The sequence below is a fragment of the Nicotiana tabacum genome, chromosome 10, assembly GCF_000715075.1.
Source record: "Nicotiana tabacum cultivar K326 chromosome 10, ASM71507v2, whole genome shotgun sequence".
Lineage (NCBI taxonomy): Eukaryota > Viridiplantae > Streptophyta > Magnoliopsida > Solanales > Solanaceae > Nicotiana > Nicotiana tabacum.
In genome coordinates, this window is record NC_134089.1 from 79,325,142 (window position 1) to 79,340,702 (window position 15,561).

The window sequence follows — 15,561 nt, forward strand, 5'->3', positions numbered from 1 at the left end:
AGGGAGTTTTTCCAATTTAAGTGACAATATTCGAAATGAGATTATTTATTTAATTCAGAGTCGCCACTTGGGAAAGGTTTGGCTTTTGGTGTCCGAAGTCACCGGTTTATCTTGAATCCCAAATCGAGGAAATTTTCGACTTTTCCAAATGAAGTCTGAGAACCAGAAATTCTAAGTAAGGAATTCTGTTGACCCGAGGGAAGGTGTTAGGCACCCTCGAATCCCGTGGTTCTAGCACGGTCACTTAAATTGTTATAATGGCTAAGTATCTGATTTAAATACATGTCGTGACTTATGTGCTTTTATTAAATTTAAAACCGTTTTTATTATTATCATTTATTTTTATAGAATTGCAACGTCATGAAAATGCATCTCGAACCACGTCACAATCAATAAACCAGTAGTTGTTAACACATTTCGACTCCGTTGAGATTTGGATTTGGGTCACATCAATGTGCACCCGAGTTTAGGAATGTGATTTGATTAAGTCGCGCCTAAAGAGCCTAACGCGTTATTATCTTTAGGGAAGGAGTAAAATTTACTAGACAGTCCATCCCAAATCCTATGTGTTTATTATGATCAATTATTAAGGGCCCCGCAATTTGCATTTTTTTATTTGGCGAGGCTCGTCTCATTATTTTAGAAGGGATATCCTAAAGTGACTACATTTTCTATTATGTTCGTCTCTAAAAATAGAAGAAAGAAAATGTATGCTAATTGAATTGCATGCTTAGTTAATCCCGGCCTCTTATTAGTTATCTGATTGATTATTTACAAGGTGAAGAATGCTGTACCTCACAGAACATGCTTTTAATTTGATAAAAGGAATTACATACGAGATTGATGAAATGCTACACTTACTCCAAACACTCCTTGAGCTAAATTTAAATTAACTCATTTAAACAGGATTAATGGGATTCCTTATTAAAGGATGCTACTAATGGTATTCAAAACTCGTCTTATAAACTGCCAAATGAAGTTGGAACTCGAGAATCTAAACTGTATTGTATTTGGCGAGATTTAAAAGCCTTTCGCCCTACGTGCTCAAAACAACTGAAGAAAAGTTTGAATTAATGATTATACTGAATGGTTGCACGTTCCCTGAATTATATAGTTACACCCTGTATATCACTAAACGAATCAACATATCGCGATTTTAGATTAGCATAAGCTTTAATTAAGTACAAACTTACTAATGTATTCTCCATTGAACTACAGACTAAAATTTACACGATTTAACAACATTTATATAAAAGAAAATATAAGTAAGGCAGCAGATGATTGCAATTCCTTCAGATCTTTCAATTTCATGCTTTCATTGTTACATCAGTGTGAAATTCAGATGTACACCTGGAAAGTGCTTACAATTGAATAGGCAGAAAGTCAGTAGAGCAGTAGCAGCATACACGAGCAACAGCACAACATGACTTAGTAAAAAGCCAGTAACTACAACAATGATGATCCCAAGCAGAATAAACCAAGCAGTAATCCAATCATATAATACCCAATGTTGATTTTTCAAAAATAAAACTCAAAAGAAAATCCTAAGGCTGACAGAACCAGTAGCAACTTGATGCTAAGTTTCAAACAAAAAGGGTGAGGAACAACAGTGTTTTCAGTTTCGAACAAACAAGAATTTCTTTTCTATCTCCCTCCCTGATTTCTGAAACCCCTCTTTCTTATTCAAAAACTATTTCTTTCTAGTTTCAGCTTCTCTTTGTATGTGTGTGTGTGTATCTCTCAATGTGTATCCCTCTCTATTTTCTATCTCCTCTTTTTCAAAAATCCAGTCTCAATGTGTATCTGTATATGCCTGTCTTTTTTTTTTTGAACTATATCTGTTTTTTTTCAAAATCCAGTCCCTTCTTCCAATGGAAGTTCTCCTATTTATAGCCTAGCATTAAGCCCTTTACAGCCTGTTGGACAAATCAGAACCCTCTCCTTTCCTGCTGTCTTTCCACTCAAAAAGTAGAAACCCTCCCATGAGATTCCCTGACAGCCTTTACTTAGATATGGTTTATTATTTTTTACCCAAATCAGGGTGTGGGCAGCCTGAATATGCCCTGACAGCACATGCTGTCAAGTTATTTTTAATCTCTAAAAGGGCCTTAATGCACATGCTATGCACAAGTGCATATGCCACCAATTCAGACTGCAGCTAACAAACCAATCCTTAAGTTTTCTGATTCAAATACACCAACTATAAGTAGCTATACTCAATTCTCAATTCGATTCAAACAAAGTTCAACAGGAAACAAATCAAATTGTTATCATTCAAACAGTTGAAATTAATCGACGACACGTATCGAATAGACTATACTAATCATAACATATACAATCAATAGCCAATGATCGGAATCGAACAATATCGAACAAGGGGTTCAGATTGCACTGTCAAAACAAAATGACCCTGGGAACTAATTAATCGATCCATTTCAATTTCAGTTGGTTGTACAGTTTACACACACACACATTATCAGTGAATGAAGAAGGACTTGACCAAATACAGAGGTCCGGGCAAAGTGGACAAGACAGTCGACCAAAATTCAAAAAAAAAAAAAATCAACCAAACATTTGGGGCAATGAACAAACATTTAACTACAACAAACACACGAACTGAGAAAGAAAAAAAAAGGGAAAGCAAAATACCTTAAAGTCTTGGAAAATCAACAAACCCTGAGTCAGATTTGAATCGACCTTTCTTGGGGTTGAACGGACTTTAATCGAAGTGTTCTCGATTAAGGTCCATTAGACCCTAATCACTTGGCTCAAACGGACACAGATCAGACATGAGGAACCCTAGGGCTCCTAAAGGCAGATTTGGGATTTATGTTTCCCTGGTTAGATTCGGACCAAACCAAGCATGGTTTGGTCACGAGGGAGGTCAGTGGAGGTCCTGGTATGAATATGGGGTGGTTTGGTGTAGATTGAGTTTTGCTCGAATCTTCAAATGAAGATTCGAGAACCTAGGGTTTGATTCGAGGTCAAAGGACAACAGATCTATGTTCAGGGTGGTGAGGCGGTCCTATGGTGTTAAGGTAGTGGTCACCGGCGTCCATGCCGTCGGGTTTTTGGTGAGGGGAAAGGGGGGCGGCTCTAGGGTTCCGAAGGTTTGGGTCTGTGAAGGAGATGACCTAAGGGCAGGGGGTCTTGGATAGGGGACAGGGTATGATATGAGGCTTTATACGGGGTGGATGGTTGTGTCTTGGCCATTAGATCACTCGAGATCAACGACCTGGATTCAAGGGCTAATCCAAACAGTGTCGTTTAGTTTATTATTGGGGTCGGGTTGGTTCGGGGTTGAACGGGTCGGGTTTGTATGTGGGTACGGGGGATATGATGAGGGCCGTTAGATCAGAGTGGCTTGAACGGCTGAGATGGGTTGCCCCCTGAAACGACGTAGTTTTTGTGTCAAACTACGTCGTTTTGGAGGCCTAGGGATGGGTCTATTGGACCGGTTGCTTGGGCTGTTTATTTTTTGGGCCTCAGATTTTAAATAGGGAGCCAGCCCAAATCTATTTTAAAACCAAATTGCACCCTTTTCTTTCATTTCTGATTTTAAAACATAAAACCTAATTAAACAAAGATTAAACCTCATTAATTAACACTTAAAGCAGTTATTACACAAGTTTTAAAATATTAAAAATAGGTAAAATCAAACCAAGGCAACAAATAGGGCAAAAGATGCATATTTTGTGATTTTTCTTTTTAATAACCGGATTATGGTTCAACTACACACGACACACATTTTTGTGTTTGATAAAAAAAATAAAAATGGACAAGATCACAAATAACTAACAAAAAATGCCACGTAAAAAATCCAAAAATTGTACAGTAGGACCATTTATTTCTTTTGGAGTGATTGTCGCGTAAAACAAAAATCACATGCTCACACTAGCTTCAATGGCTTAGCCGCAACTTGGATAATCTTAAATACATATAGAGTAAGAGGTTCCTTACCTTTATACAGAAAGAACAACTCCAATTTGACCTTAAATTTCCATGAAATATCCCTCCAATGCTGCCACAACAACAAAAAAGCGAAACTAGCGATCAATTAGTGTTTTTCGGCACTAGAATCACTTTAGAAGGCTTGAAATCACCTAGGATTGATATTAAGAACATGAGGGAGTATTTATAGAACATAAACCCTTTAAAACAACCTCCCACACGAGCTGGAACGACACAAAATAAGCAACAACAAGAAGAACAAGAGACTTACTAGCGCCACGGGATTCCCGACACTTGATTTGTGTTGTTTGCCCTTTTTTTGGGTCTTGAATCTTGAGAGTTCCTTGAGAGGATGTTCCTAGGGTTCTAAGGTCTGAAAATAGTGAGAAGAAATGACTTAAAACGGATTGGAGGCATCCTATATAGGTCGAAATATCTTAAACCGCCTTAGTGGGCCGCATAGAGAGGTGCTTGGCGCAGTCTTGCGAAAACGTGAATATCTCTCTACTCCGAGATCGTATCAATAAACGGTTTAATGCGTTGGAAACTAGACTCATAGATCTTTAATTTTATTGGTAGATCACCCCGTAATTCCTTGTAAATTATGAGAAAAGATTAGAAACATTTGACCTAATGTTTAAGTAAAATTATGAACCTAAGTTGCGACAACTTTTGTCGACTTTTGTTTCATAACTCATTTGACTTCAAGACTTATGATACGGATATTATATAATTAAAATACCTTAATAAATTACCTCTTGAGTGTATTAAGAACCGCTAGATTACCTGAAAATAAGAGTTACAACATCCTTGATTCGTTTAACTTCTAATACTAGTTAATCACCCTTATACACTCTTGTATCACTTAAGACCAATAGGATTGACTTCTTATCATCTCAAAGATAATTCCTTCTTGGATTTATGTTAACTAATATATGGCATGAACTAACACATGTGGATATGGGTTGTAACACCCTCCCCCCTTAGGAACATTCGTCCTCAAATGTAAGGGTTTATGGGGAGTTTAAATCATCGTGGATTCCAATGGAAATTTCCGATCAATTTTCCCCTATAAAATGGTCACTAGCAAAACTTGCAAGTAATTAAGCCAACATATGGATTCACAAGGCTACACAAAGCATTATGCGTATTTACATTATCTACATATCACCATTTTGTATTAAGGAGGAGTATTCTCAAATTATTGGTTACCTCATAGAGCCGTTTTACCTTCCAATGTATCATGTCTTCCACCAGCATCCTTGTTATCTTCATTCTGGAATAAGTAAAGGTATTTAGACTTCATCTCCTCTTCTGTTTCCCATGTCATTTCTTCCATATTTTTGTTCCTCCACAATACTTTGGCGGAAGCTACATCTTTTGTTCTTAGCTTGCGGACTTGCCGATCTAATATCGCCACTGACACTTCTTCATATGATAGGTCCTCTGTAACTTGTACATCTTTGATAGGGATGACTTGAGAAGGGTCTCCAATACATTTTCTCAACATAGATACATGGAATACCGGGTGGACAAATTCCAATTCGGATGACAATTCTAACTCATAAGCAACCTGTCCAATTCGTCAAAGAATTTTATACGGCCCGATATACCTTGGACTCAGCTTACCTTTCTTCCCAAAACGCATAATACCCTTTATTGGTGAGATCCTCAGGAAAACCCAATCACCAACCTCAAACTCTAGATCACGACGTCAGACATCAGAATAAGATTTTTGCCTGCTTTGTGCCGTCCTGAATCGCTCCTGTATCACTTTCACCTTCTCAATAGCTTGGTGAATCAAATCTGGCCCATATAATTCTGTTTCACCGACTTCGAACCATCCAACTGGTGATCTACATCTCCTCCCGTATAGTGCCTCATATGGGGCCATTTTAATACTGGAATGGTAGCTATTATTGTAGGCGAATTCTATGAGTGGAAGATGATCATCCCAATTCCCCTTAAAATCTAGAACACATGCTCGTAGCATATCTTCCAGTGTCTGAATGGTACGTTCAGCCTGTCCGTCAGTCTGCGGATGAAATGCAGTGCTGAGGTTTACTTGTGTGCCTAAACCCTTCTGGAAAGACCTCCAAAAGTTAGATGTAAATTGAGCTCCTCGGTCTAATATAATAGATACCGGCATACCACGAAGCCTAACAATCTCCTTGATATACAACTTCGCATAATCTTTAGCTGTGTAAGTTGTCTTAACTGGCAGAAAATGGGCACATTTTGTAAGTCGATCAATTATCACCTAGATGGAGTCAAACTTATGATAAGAGCGAGGTAATCCAATAATGAAGTCCATATTAATCACCTCCCACTTCCAGGTCGGAATCTCTATATTTTGAAGCAATCCACCGGGTTTCTGATGTTCTATCTTTACTTGTTGACAATTGGGACACTGGGCTACAAATTCTGCAATAGACTTCTTCATATTATCCCACCAATACTGCTCCTTGACATCATGATACATCTTTGTCGAGCCGGGATGGATGGAATATCGGGATTGATGAATCTCATTCATAATCTTCTCTCGCAACCCTGCCACATTAGGCACACACAATCGGCTCTGGTATCTCAGTGCCCCGTCTTTTCCGATCCCAAAAGCCATACTTATACACTGTTGAATGCTTTCTCTTAATCGTACTAAGATAGGATCTTCATATTGTCGTGTTTTTACCTCGGCTACCAAAGATGATTCTGATGTATTCTGTACAGTAACACCTCCGTCATCAGAGTCTAACAATCTGATTCTCATATTGGCCAGCTGATGAAGCTCTTTAATCAACCCCCATCTACCTACCTCAATATGTACTAAGCTTCCCATTGATTTATGGCTGAGAGCGTCTGCCACAACATTGGCTTTACCGGGATGATACACTATCTCGACGTCGTAGTCTTTCAATAATTCAAGCCACCTACGCTGCCTCAAATTCAACTCTTTCTGCTTGAAGATGTATTTTAAACTCTTATGATCTGTGTAGATGTCAACATGGACGCCGTATAAGTAGTGCCGCCATATCTTCTTCAATTGTCTTGATGCATAAGCAATCACCTTCCCACGCTGCATCAATACACACCCCAAACCTATACCTGAGGCATCATAATATACCACATAACCTTCTGTTCCTTCAGGAAGAGTGAGCACTGGTGCAGATGTTAATCGATTCTTCAGCTCCTGAAAACTACGTACACAAGTGTCAGACCACTGGAACTTGGTAGCTTTTTGTGTTAACTTAGTCAATGGTGATGATATAGAGGAAAACCCTTCTACAAACCGCCTATAATATCCTGCTAGCCCTAGGAAGCTGCGGACTTCTGATGGTGTTGTAGGTCTCGGCCAATTCTTTACTGCATCGATCTTCTGAGTGTCGACACTAATACCCTCATCAGATATCACATGGCCAAGGAATGCTACTGAGTTCAGCCAGAATTCACATTTGGAGAGCTTAGCATATAACTTACGATCCTGAAGCGTCTGTAATACTATCCGCAAGTGGCCCGCATGTTCCGCCTCCGAACGAGAATACACTAGAATGTCATCAATGAATACAATCACGAACACATCAAGATAGGGCCTGAATATAGTATTCATGAGATCCATAAAAGCTGCTGGGGCATTTGTTAGCCCGAACGACATCACCAAGAACTCAAAGTGCCCATATCTTGTCCGGAAGGCCGTCTTTGGAATATCCTTCTCCCTAACCCTCACCTGATGATACCCTGAACGTAAATCAATCTTGGAGAAATACTTGGCACCCTGGAGTTGGTCAAACAGGTCATCAATTCTTGGAAGTGGATACTTGTTCTTTATAGTAGACTTATTCAACTGTCGATAGTCGATACACATCCGTAACGACCCATCTTCCTTCCGCACGAATAGGACTGGCGTACCCCAAGGTGAATATTAGAGACAAACACTTACGACTCTACTCTACGCACGATCTAGATTCAGGAAGAAGGTAACAACCCTAGATGTCATGTAGCCTCCTGATTATAAATGGGGCAAGCTACACATCCATAATCAAGACTCTACTAGACACGACTCATAGACAACCCTTAGGATAGACTTGCTCTGATACCAAGTTTGTCACGACCCAAACTGAAGGGCCATGACTAGCACCCGACCACACTTGCCGAGCACCAACGTACATTTCATCTAACCTTCATTATTATCTTTTAGGGCTGACGAGATCAATATAAATGGTAGACCTAGATCATGGACAACCAGCAATAAAATATGACGGCATGAACATACATAGCAGGGGATGACCAGACAATCAAGAAACTACATATAAGGTATGAGCTACCACGCTACTATGAAAGACTATACAACAAAAACTAGCCGACAAGGCATACCAAACTATACATGAGCCGACACCTGTCTATGAGCCTCTAAAAGAACATAAGTGTTGCAACATAGCCAGAACAGGGCCCCGACATACCCATAATGTCTATAACAAAAATGCATACCAAGACCACGGCAAGTCCGGATAAGGGATCTCGCCAATCATCGCTGAACTGGACAACCTATTGTGGTGGGGGAGCTGCACCTGCCTGTCTATCAGGACCTGCAGCACGACATGCAGCGTCCACAAACAAAAGGACGTCAGTACGAATAAATTACTGAGCATGTAAGGCAGGGAACCATAAATACGAACAGTAATGTAAGCAGGGATAAAGAATATACAACCTGTAACATCTTAGTACCTCTGAGGGCTACTGACATGAAATGCATGATACATATGTATAAATACATAAACCTTTAAAACATTCGCCTCTGTGGGCATCATCATCATCATATCGTACCCGGCCATAATAGGCTCGGTAAAAAACGTACCCGGCCATCATAAGGCTCGGTAGAATCGTACCCGGCCACGTGGAGCTCGGTAAAACCCAACTGATCAGTGGTTGCACAATAGGTGCCGTACCCGGCCAACTATAGTGTGGCTCGGTAGAGTAAAATAGATACATATATATAATGCATGCTCGACTCATGGAATCACATTCTAAACCTTTCGGAGTGACGTAAGGTCGGTATCCTCTGTACACGTTATTAGGACTAACTCTTCACTATGAACCTTATAAGAATCAGGAAGTACCAACAACATTGATAACATAAGAATAAGAGAAGCAACATTAACATCAATCGTTCCATAAGAGGGAAAACAATGTAAGTACTGCTAGCTTCTAAGAGTAGAGTATCTTGGAAGCTCGTTCATTACATTATGTACAATCGGAGTCGTGCAAAAGAAGGAAAGGGATAGCCTCACATACCTTGTATATACTGCCCCAATCTCAAGCTATGCAATTGTCAAAACTCCTTAGTCTACAATAAGAGAAACGATACTATCGTTATCATTTAAGCGTCATAACTATTATGTATCAACCACAACCTATTTTACGATGAAATGGACAGCACCTCCCCTATATATATGACCTCACACCATTCAAAACAGTCACCAAACAGCCCAATCAACATCAATAATAAACATATTGAGCTTCCCAAAATAGTCCACACACAGCCTAATCACTCCATACATACGACGACCACCGTAGTCGTGTCAAACAACCTGGAAATGTTACGAATAACTATCAGCCCATAACCCTACATATATATGGTGTTTCTCCACACCCTTCCTCCTCCAAGACTCCACAAGATAGTAGTAAAATACGCATCCCAACAACAACTCAAAATAGTCCACAAAACAATAACATTACTACCAAGCCTTTCGATATATATCTCACAAGTTCTAGCTTCAATGGCTTAGCCGCAACTTGGATAATATTAAATACATATAGATTAAGAGGTTCCTTACCTTTATACAGAAAGAACAACTCCAATTTGACCTTAAATTTCCATGAAATATCCCTCCAATGCTGCCACAAAAAAAAAAAGTGAAACTAGCGATCAATTAGTGTTTTTTGGCACTAGAATCACTTTAGAAGGCTTGAAATCACCTAGGATTGATATTAAGAACATGAGGGAGTATTTACAGAACATAAAACCTTTAAAACAACCTCCCACACGAGCTGGAACGACACAAAAATGAGCAACAACAAGAAGAACAAGAGACTTACTAGCGCCACGGAATTCCCGACACTTGATTTGTGTTGTTTGCCCTTTTTTTGGGTCTTGAATCTTGAGAGTTCCTTGAGAGGATGTTCCTAGGGTTCTAAGGTCTGAAAATAGTGAGAAGAAATGACTTAAAACGGGTTGGAGGCATCCTATATAGGTCCAAATATCTTAAACCGCCTTAGTGGGCCTCATAGAGAGGTGCTTGGCACAGTCTCGCAAAAACGTGAATATCTCTCTACTCCGAGATCGTATCGATGAACGGTTTAATGGGTTGGAAACTAGACTCATAGATCTTTAATTTTGTTGGTAGATCACCTCGTAATTCCTTGTAAATTATGAGAAAAGATTAGAAACATTTGACCTAATGTTTAAGTAAAATTATGAACCTAAGTTGCGACAACTTTTGTCGACTTTTGTTTCATAACTCGTTTGACTTCAAGACTTATGTTACGGATATTATATGATTAAAATACCTTAATAAATGATCTCTTGAGTGTATTAAGCACCGCTAGATTACCTGAAAATACGAGTTACAACATCCTTGATTCGTTTAACTTCTAATACTGGTTAATCACCCTTATACACTCTTGTATCACTTAAGACCAATAGGATTGACTTCTTATCATCTCAAAGATAATTCCTTCTTGGATTTATGTTAACTAATATATGGCATGAACTATACACATGTGGATATGGGTTGTAACACGTACCAATCATAATTACATTTTGAACAACAAAATAGTAAATAAAAGTATATCAGAAATACAAGGAATTGTAACAGTGATAGAAACATGTTTGTTTGAGGACTAAAATCTGAATTAGAACTTACCAGTGAAGTAAAGAAAGAAAAAACACAAAATAGAAATAGGAGAGGCATAGTAGTTAGCCTTAGCTTGCAGTCGGCTAGCTTAGAATAATAGCAAGTAGCACAAAAGAGAGAATAGAGAATTTTTAGTTGTGTGAGAAAGAGTTGAACAGATTTTTGTTCGTGTCTGTAATGAAAGGAGAAGAGGGTATTTATAATAGTTTTGAAAGCTAGGTCAATAAGGCAAGAAGCAATTATAGAGCTATAGAATCAATTAGGAATCAAAAATCAGCAAGGTCTCTCTTAATTAAGGGAGTAATTTACCAACGATAGAAAGAAGGTGACAAATAAGGAAAGAGATCATATGAGACTGCAATATAACACATAAGGAAATAAGCATAGTACAAAGCATGTAATAGAGGCTAGGTTCGACAAATTCTAATTAAGGAAAATGTCTAAGAATCAATTTGACAGCATAATCAACCACAAAACAAGGCAAGAAAATATTCAGAGGTTGAAAATTAGTAGGTAACAGAGTATACCAATCACAGGGAATCAGGGATTCCATTATAGGTAACACTGACCAAGGGAAAATATCACAACTGAACGAAGCAAATATAACACAAACAAGAATAGGGTAAAAGAATCACATAAATCCGGGATTCAAAGTAAAGGATGGTACTGATTAGAAGAAATAACCATAAATTTTTGTCAACAAACAAAGTAAACACGATATAGGTGGGAGAATCAAAATCAGAAACCCAAATGAGCATGAGGAGGTATAAAATCATAGAAGCTCAGAATATATGCATGAGAAACAGGTATATATACAAATCAGAAAAGCAAAGACAGTTCCGGAACCCCGGATAAAACCAAAGTAATTAGGGTTTTCAACATGATGAATCAGGTAAAAGAAAAACTTAAGTAAATCATTTAAATATAGTAAAAAATCATATGATAATGTTGAAAATCAGAGGAGGAGTCATTTTAAAAAGGGGTTAAGAAACCCTAGTCTTGAAGACGAAGAGTTACTTTAGAAAAACCGGAAAAAACCTTTGAGGAAAACAACAAAAGCTCATAATATACAAAGATCTAAGACAGATATAGAAGAAACCGGAAAATCTTAAGAGTTAGAGTGTCAGAGAACCCAGAGAAGATGAGAAAATCTTAAAATGTTACCGGTTTTAGCCGGAAAGGTCATAGATCTTACTCGAACGACAATGGATGGTCAGAAAATGGCATGAGAAACCATGGGTAGGAGTTGAACTGCTCCAGGTTCACTTGAGGACCTTAGGGTAGTGTCAAACCGGTGTGGGGTGAAACAGAGGCCAGGAGATGATGAGAGGCCATGGTTTCCGGTGAGGGAGGTGGCCGGAGAAGGTGGATAGGGTCCATCGGAGAGGAGGGGAGAAGAGAAAGTTCTAGAGAGAACCAGAGATAGAGAGAGGGAGATAGAGAGACCAGTTGAGAGAGAATGAGAGGTGGGGAAATGAGAATGAGAGATGGTGGGTAGTCAATTGGGTTTAATTATGGAAGAGGCTGATCTGGACCGTTGATTCAAATAATCAACGTCTCAGATGGAATGAGTATTGGGCCGGGTAGGATAGGGTATTGGGCTTGGGGTATGGTGGGTTATTTAATTGGGTTTGGGGTTGTATCAATTAGGCTAGAATCGAAAATAGAATTGGCTATTTGTTAAATACCCAATTAAAATTAGATAAATAATTAATAAAAATAGCAAATAATTAGATAAAATGAAATTAAAACTAAATAGGTGAAATTAAGGTAATTAACTAATATTTAAAATATAAAATGACCGATTATTGAATTAAAATAGCATAAAGTGGACAATTAGGGTATAATTGCAAAATTATTGTAATTATAGCCAAACAATGCCAAGTTGGCTAATTTGCGAAATAATTAAATCCTAATAGGATTAAAAATGATATATTAAGCTAATAAATACTTTGAAATTACTTGTAATGTAATTTATGAATAATTATTGGACATAAAATACTGAATAAATTAGAAAATAAATTGATAATAATATGGAAAATTATGGAAAAATACCAATTATTATAAAAAGTGATTTTGAAGGTATCTATGCAAATCTAAAAATAGTTTAAAGAAAAATTGGGTATCAACAGCTGCCCCTCTTTATCCGGGAAGGATGAAAGAGTTGTCGGGTAAAGATATGATGATCAATTTTGACCGAGCGAAACGGTTTGAAGAGGTTTAGGCCGCACCCTGATTTTTGAGTTGCATACATATCCCTGGTTTTACAGGAATCAGGCCGTATGTAGTTCAGGATCCATCGGCGGAGTATACCGATGAAGCCATTTCAAGAACGGACGCAACATCTAGGGCTGGGTGAGTGAATAGTTTACGGGAATGGTTAGGTTTTGATATGGCTTAAGGGAACTGGAGAGGGATCACTCCTACTGAGATAGTCGTTGCTCGCCGTCTTACCTGCAAATATAAGCAACACAAGCGTATGATATGCATAAATTTAAACATGATGCAAATTCCCGTCGGACCATGACTGTTGTCTTCGGACGATAAGGATGATGTCCTTAGACCATGATGTCTTGGGCCATGAAGCGTATGATAAAGGACTCGCAAGCCATGAAATGTTCTCGAGCTTTGAGGGTGGTGCCTCCGAACCATGACACATTTAAATAATGATATGCAAAAGATTGAAAGAGATCCTCAGGCCATGACATGGTGTTCTCGGGCTATGAGGATGGTGCCTTCGAATGATGATGCCTTTGGATGAGTTGGTGATATTTCAGCCCATGAAGGATGCAGTAGTATGATGCGGACAAGATAGAGCTTAGTCTTGTGAATTGAAAGGAAAAGCTTAGCCCTTAAGAGAAGCGAGATAAATAGTGCTGGAGATAGCGCTTAGTTTCGAAGAAAATTGGAGGCAGAGCTTAGCCTCGGAAGGCAGAATGGTAGCATTATGCAGACCGGAAGGCAGAATAGTAGAATTATGCAATGTAGATACAGGTGGAGGTAGAGCTTAACCTCGGAAGGCAGAATGGTAGCCTTATGCAGATTGGAAGGCAAAATTGTAGTCTTATGCAATGTAGATGCAGATGGAGATAGAGCTTAACCTCGGAAGGTAGAATGGTAGCCATATGCAGATTGGAAGGCAGAATAGTAGCCTTATGCAATGCAAATACAGATGGAGACAACGTTTAGTCTCGGAAGGCAAAATGGTAGCCTTATGCAGATTAGAAGGCAGAATAGTAGCCTTATGCAATGTAGATGCAGATGGAGGTAGAGCTTAACCTCGGAAGGCAAAATGGTAGCCTTATGCAAATTTCAAAGCAGAATAGTAGCCTTATGCAATGTAAATGTAGATGGAGACAACGTTTAGTCTCGGAAGGCCGAATGGTAGCCTTATGTAAGAAATAAGATAACAAATGACAGTAGAGTTTTCTTAGCTGATAGCAGATTGCGGTGTTGTGATTACTGCGAACATTGTGACATATGGAACATCACTGGTGTGTGCTGATAGCAAATGTTGGCAAGTGAAACGGTTCTAAGAGTTGTATTCTTGAACAATGTTTGTCCCATAGGTGTACAATATGTTTAACGATTTCGCAATCCTAGTGCCTGCATCCAAAGAAAAATCGTGAGTTTTGTAAGGGGAAAGGTTAGTTCGTATCCCCGCTGGCTTTGCTTGATCATGCGGCTTTGATCTGGTGATACCATCTGTATTATTGGGGTAGCGTTTCTAAACAGAGTAGTTTCAATAATAACATGTATGATTTTGTAAAAGTATGACATAAATTAAAAATAGCTTTTAGATGAACCAACGACTGTGACGTAGTTCAAGACATTGCAGCCTCCCCTGCTATGGAATTTTAAGGGTCCTCCTCAAAATTCTACCCCAGTTTGATGGGTTGACGCTTCTGACTGTTGCTCGTGTGGCAATCTGCTGAAATTACTTTGGTATTTTGAGGGTCCTCCTCAAAATTCTGCCCCAGTTTCCAATTGCGGGGACAAATGAAATTTTATTGCATTATGACCGAACCTATAGGGCTACCTACATATCCCCTCTTAAATGGGAATTAGGTTATGCGTAGTTCAATTTACGTCATATAAGGAAAGTATAAAGATTACACAAAGTAACGCTTTACTGCATCTGAATTGATCGGCTTTGGCTAGACTTCTCCGTCCATTTTTGCAAGTATGAGGGCTCCTCCCGTCAAAACCCGGTGAACCATGTATGGACCCTGCCAGTTGGGAGAGAACTTCCCTCTAGCTTCGTCTTGATATGGAAAAGTTTTCTTTAACACCAGCTGCCCTGGTGTGAGCTGTCTTGACTTGACTCTTTTGTTGAAGGCTCTGTACATTCTGTTCTAATAGTGTTGACCATGGTAGACTACATTCATTCTTTCCATCTACAAGGGCTAGTTGCTTATAACGATCTTTTACCCACTCTGCATCGTCGAGCTCGGCTTCTTGTATGTTCCTTAGGGAAGGAATTTCTACCTCAGTGGGAATGACAACCTTTGTACCATAAATAGCATACAGGGGGTTGCCCCGGTTGATGTGCGGACTATGGTACGATACCCTAGAAGAGCAAATAATGACTTCTCATGCCACTGTCTGTTATTCTTCATCATTTTCCATAATATCTTCTTGATGTTCTTGTTGGAGGCTTCTACAGATCCATTCATTTGAGGCCTATAGGTTGTGGAATTCT